The sequence below is a fragment of the Triticum urartu genome, chromosome 4A (assembly GCF_056163025.1).
Source record: "Triticum urartu cultivar PI428250 chromosome 4A, HENAU_Tu73, whole genome shotgun sequence".
Lineage (NCBI taxonomy): Eukaryota > Viridiplantae > Streptophyta > Magnoliopsida > Poales > Poaceae > Triticum > Triticum urartu.
In genome coordinates this window covers 283820215-283826214 of record NC_141876.1, presented here as the reverse complement: position 1 = coordinate 283826214, position 6000 = coordinate 283820215, and positions in this window count along the sequence as shown.

Here is a 6000-nt window from a genome sequence, read left to right as displayed (position 1 = left end):
GGGGCGCCCCTTGCAACTACGTTTGCATGCCCTTCGGCCTACTGAACATGGGCACCACGTACCAGCGGTTCGTATAGCTCATGTTGGTGTCTCATGAGGCCCGGCGTGCGGCGCTGGCATCTCACAGAGCCCCAACCCCTCACGAGCCTCCAGAGCCTCAGGAGCCGACCGTCCCCTGAGGGGCGAACCTTTGTGGCGCGCTTTGCCAGCTACCCCAACGCTTCCGCATCAGCATTGCCAGGTGACTTTTTGGTTTGTTCAATTGAGGGCACCCCGTGGGCTGCATCATCCTCAAGTTGTTTAGGGCCAGTCCCAGCAACCGCCTTACCTTTTGGTTTTGTACTAAACCTAGTTATGCTTTCATGAGTTTACTCCACCTGTTAATTTCATGCTCGAAGAAGTCAAGCAAGTTTTTCAAGCATCGGGCTAAGGGTTGGTTGGCTCGACAAAGGTCTCCAGATCGGTTCCGTCGGCAATACGCGTGGCAGCCTTGGTGAACGTCTCCATGAAGCCCTCGAACTTGAACTTCTTCTTGTTGATCACTCGGAGACTCTTCAGTTTCTCCTCATCCACATCCTTACAATGGACGTGGACGAGTGACAAGGCCGTCGGCACCACTGCGGGTTGTCGACTTCTTCCATGCCCGTACTTGGGCAGGGATCTCATTCAGTTGCATCATGATGGCCCCCAGATCCGCCTGAACCTCCTCTCCCGGGCGCAGCTCCTTGTCGAGCCTTCTCATGGCACCGCGCAGCTAAGTGATATAGCCCAAGGTGTTGTCGAGGCGCTCATCCAGTCGAAGGACAGCAAGGGAAGCCTTGTCATTGATGATCTGCCTGGTGGGGTTCAGGTCCCGCTCGATCCTCTCCATATTTAGCTCCTCGTTAAGGCGGTATTCTGTCATAAGGAAACAGCACAAAAAATCAATAATTGAGCAAAGCCAAGAGCAAATGGACTGCACTCGGCTGAAAGACTTACCAGCAAGCTTCTCATTCATCTTCGAGCAAAAATCGTCGATATACTACTCGAGTGCATTCTTCTTCTCGAGGAGTTGTGCGACCTTCTCCTCCAAGGTTTTCTTCTGCTGCTCAAAGGCACTGGCCTGATCCTTGCATTTCTTCTCCCACTCGGAGGATTCGCCTTTCACAGCGGCAGCAGTGGCCTTGAGGGTCTTGATCTCCTCCTCCAGCTTGCCGACCGATGCCAGCTTCTCCTTAGCAAGCTTGTTCTTAGTTCTGGCCTCCTTCTGGGCTAGCGCCAACTCCTTATCCTTGTTTTCCAGGGCCTGTTTCATGGTGTCTAAAGAAATAGAAGCACTCAGCCTCTTTATGAGTTGGGCGTTCTTGCTACGAACATCTGTCGGAGCGGATTGACTCGGATCAAAGGAGAAAATGTTATGTGGTGACCAGCCGAAGGAAACAACTTACCTCTCAGGGTTTTCGTCTCCTTTTCCAGTCGAGCGCTCTTATGCTTCTCAGCATCCAGGTCCACTCGGAGCAATATCACCTCCTTCTCCATGGCGGCGTAATGTGATCCCAGCTCGCAGTCTCTCTGCACCATACAAGAATCAGTCAGTCGGAAGACATGGATAAAATCAACATCAATTACATTAAATTCGAGATCGTTCGGCTGACCACCAAGTCGGCTATGAAGAAGATCGAGGACAACAACACCCTGATCTCCAGTCATTCAGCTCACCTCCGAGTCAGCGATGAAGAAGATCGAGGACAACAGCACCCTGATCTCCAGTCATTTGGCTGACCTCTGAGTCAACGATGAAGAAGATCAAGGACAACAACACCCTAATCTACTATAATTCTGCTGACCCCAGAGTCAGCAATGAAGAAGATCCTATCCCTCGTCTCATCAGAATACCCACTCGGTCAGCCGAGTATGGTCGGGCACTCTGAGTGCCGCACGACAGGAACATTTTAAAGACTGCCACCGATTGCCCGCAAACGGCAGCAGTCTTGGGAATTACACCCAGTGGGTGCACTCAGCGTGCCCCAACCGGAAAGTGACTCATGTTGATGAGCTAAAAATGGCAAATAGCCCCGGGGAAATATGCCAGAGACTCTAAGACTACCACCGATTGCTTCCAGCCGGCGGTAGCCTCGGGGACTACACCCACTAGGTGCACTCAACGTGCCCCCACTGGATTGAAAACACTCGGATACGCCCTAGCTAAACCCGAGTGGAGATGATAACAATGAAAACTATAAGTTCCAAGACTCCCACCGGCTGTTTCCAGTCAACGGGAGCCTCGGGGAATACACCCAAGGGTGTGCCGTGTGCAAACTCACTGATAGAAATCCTACCGTGGAAAAAGAAACTGAAATTTCAGAAACATCAACCGAAAATCTTACTCACAATGGTACTTACTCGGACATTGGTCTGCAGCGCCTTGCTGGCATCGTAAGCGTCCTTCAGCTGGCTGCACATCAGCCCCACCTGGATCAGGGCCTCCTTGCTCGCCTCCACTTGATCTTCTGGGACATCGTACAAGGGGAAGGTGGTTGTGGGGGTTGACGAAGGTACGGGAGCAGGCCTTAGAGCCAGAATCATGATGGTCGTAGGCGCGAAGCTGCTTGGAGCCAGAGGACTCAGCCCCATAGATCTCATGATGGTTTTGGTCGGCGGAACATGCTCCACTCAGCGAGGGGAGGCATCCTGCATGACCACGTCAACGCCAGTCGCCCTTCCCTTGTCAGCCTCTGGGTTGGGCGGGTCAGTCTATCATCATCATCCACCTGAATAATTTCAGACCGCGCTACACAAACACATGAGTTGTAGGCTTCAATGAAAGTCACTCGGATGAAAACCTGGATGTCCCAATCAGTCAGCGCGAGAATACCTTTGGAAGTGGCAGCATCCGCTACGTCAGCCTTGCCCTGGTCCTGCTTGGGAGCATTCGGATCCAGCGATGTCATCGAGGTCTCGTTGCTACGAAGTTCAATAGCACTCGGTCGTCAGCCGAGTCAAGATAACAATAAACAAAGGCTTAGCAGGAGCACATGCATCGAGGCCATCGGCACTGTCACCTTAATTTGAGGCACAGCGGCCTTTTGAGGCTTGGAGGCGATTTGCTTGGGCTACTTAGGTTGCTTCTCGGCAGAGCTCTCCGCCTCGGTGCGCCCACGCTTCGAGCTGCGAGTCATCCGCCCCGAAGCAGTCGGCTGCTAGGCTCCTCCCGCTTTGCCGCTCGGATCATGCAACGCTTTGGAGTGAGGCTCTTTGGGGACCTTGTACGCCGGCGAGGACTCGGCTTCCTCCCCCTCCTCGGAGCTCTCGTCGTTGTCGCTCTCATCATCGTCCTCCTCCTCCTTCGAATACTGGCGCACGGTGTCACTCGTCACATCCTCGGGCGAAAACTGGAATATCAAAGATCATATGTTGTAAACTCTAGAGGAACAAATATACCACAACACAAGAATCGGATGCACAGGAAATAACATATGGATGGTCCGACTGAGCAGAAGAAGCTTACCTCGACTAGCGACAAGTCCTTGGATTATGGAGGCACCATCCTGGCCCCTCGTGGGTTATCTCAAGTGCAAGTGATTGCTATGATCTTGGCCCCCATGTCCTTCTCATCGAGCTCCTCTGGATGCACCCGAGTGGGGTCACTTGGCCCCTTGTACATCCACATGGGGTGGGCCCTGGCTTGCAGCTGTTGGATCCGCCGAGTGAGGAAGGTCTCTAGCAAATTCATTCCGTTCACACCAACATTCACGACCTTCGTATTCTCATCCTTCATCACTGAAATAGACTCGGGAGCCCTCACCCACTCTGTCGAGTGCGGTGGAGGGCCCGACTGGCTGTTGGCCCCGGGGACGTCCCTGCAATAGAACCAAGTCCCTTGCCACCCCTTGACGGAGTTGGGGAAGCTTATCTTTGGGAAGGCGCTAGCCCCCTGAGCTAGATCCCTAGGCCTCCGCACAGCTGGGTGACATTGGTCTTGGCGCCAGTCGGTGAATCCTTCTTGAAGGTCATGGACCAATAAGTGAAGATATGCTTGAAGAGGCCCAAGCGAGGGTGGCAATTGAGGAAATTCTCACAAAGAGAGATGAAAGCCGAAAGTTAGATGACAGCACTTGGGGGAAGATGGTGGAGCTGCGCCCCGAAATAATCAAGAAATGCCCGAAAGAAGGGATGGGGAGGCATCGAGAAACCACTCTCGATGTGAGTGACCGGAAGGACACGCTCGTCCTCCTGCGGCGCCGGCTCGACCTCCCCCGCCTTCGGACGGCGCCACCCGTCCTGCGGAATGAGCCCCTCCATGGCGAGGTCTTCCAGCTGCTTGGCCGAGATGCGCGAGGGAATCCAGTCCCCTGACGCGCCCCCAGCCTATGCGCCAGAGCCCAAAGAGGTGGCCTTCCCGGCCTTCTTCACCTTCTCCGCCTTGGCCGCTGAGTCCTTCGCCATGGCTTCGAGTGTACTGCGTGCTCGAGTGTAAAGGAGACGCAGAAGATTAGAGGGAGAGAGAAGGGGGTCTGGAGGTCTAACCCCAACTCCCAATTCTTTTCTATCTCCAGTAAAATCGCGTGTCGGATCTCTCGCCGCAGATCTCTGGATCGACGGTGCACGCAGCAAGGTTTCGCGCAGAGTAACTGTGACACGTGGCGGATTTCATGGGCGAAAATCAAGGCGTCGCGCCCCCACTTTACCCGCTAACTCACGTCGTTACCGTCTTCGCGCGCGCACACACAAATTCAAATCCTGTGATTTCCGGAGCAAATCAATCCGATTGATTGCCCACAATCCCTTTCCTAAGGGACGTCCATCAGTTTGACAGACCACCCTCCAAGGGGACCCGTGCACTCGGCCAAGCTAAACACCCGAAGTCTTTTTCAGGATTTCTATGAGACGAGCTTGACACCCCTCCACGGGTTGAGTTGGCCCTTTCACTAGGCTCAAAGGCGCATGACTCGTAAAGCTGGACTGTAGATGGCATGTGCTAGTGTTCCCCTGAAATAAGGAGTGGCATCTCCCTAAAGAATCAAACCACGCGTCGTTGTCGCCACTCAAGTTATATTAGAATGACCTCACTCAGGCCTCGAGTCTATCTCCTCTGAGAGACAAATGAATGCCACCAGTTTTTTCTTGGCGATCGACGACACCCGGTCATCCGGGAAAATCTATAGTACAGAATCCGTTGTGTTTTTGTCTAAGGAGAAACAAACCACGATTCGGAAACATATTCCGAGTGCCCCTGAAGCACTCGGACCTAACCGAAGGCTTGGTCCGTACGCCCTACAAAATCTCAACCGATTCGGGGGCTAATGATGAGGTCACCTACTGCAGGTAGGGTCAAGAACCTGTCATATGGGGTCCACCTAGGGCCCCACACCATCATTGGTAGGTCTCAAGACCATGCTCGCATTCGGATGCATGTACCAGGAGGTCCACTCGAACACATCGACGTCACTTGATGACCATTCCTCAGTCGGCATGACCACCATCACTCGGACTAGGGAGGTGAAGAGTCGACGTGGGAGCTACAACGGTCGAGGAATTCTAAGTCAATCTTAAAGTAGAGTCATACCTACCGTTACATGTAACTGTTGTAGTTGTGGCGCTTTACTCCTGTAACTGCCATAGTTATGAGCATTAAGTGCCCTGGCGACGTGGAAGCAATAAAGGCTGCGGCGCACTCTATATAAGCCGCACTCCTCCTCCTGAGCTGGGGTTAAGCAATCACTATAATCATACCCCTCAAGAAAACCAAGTTGTAGGATCAAAAGTATGTCTAGAGGAGGTGATTAGACTACTTGACCAAATAAAACCTAACATTTTCCCTAATTTAGTTGTAGGCAGATTTTAGCAATTATGACAAGTCAAGCAACACCCTACACATGCAAGTCTAAGAGTATAACAGCGGAAAGTAAGACATTGCACATGTAATTAAAGGAAGGGTTTGGAGAAGGAAAACGCAATGGGGACAGAAAGATTTTTGGCATGGTTCTGATAGGTGGTTCTATCATACATCCACGTTGATGG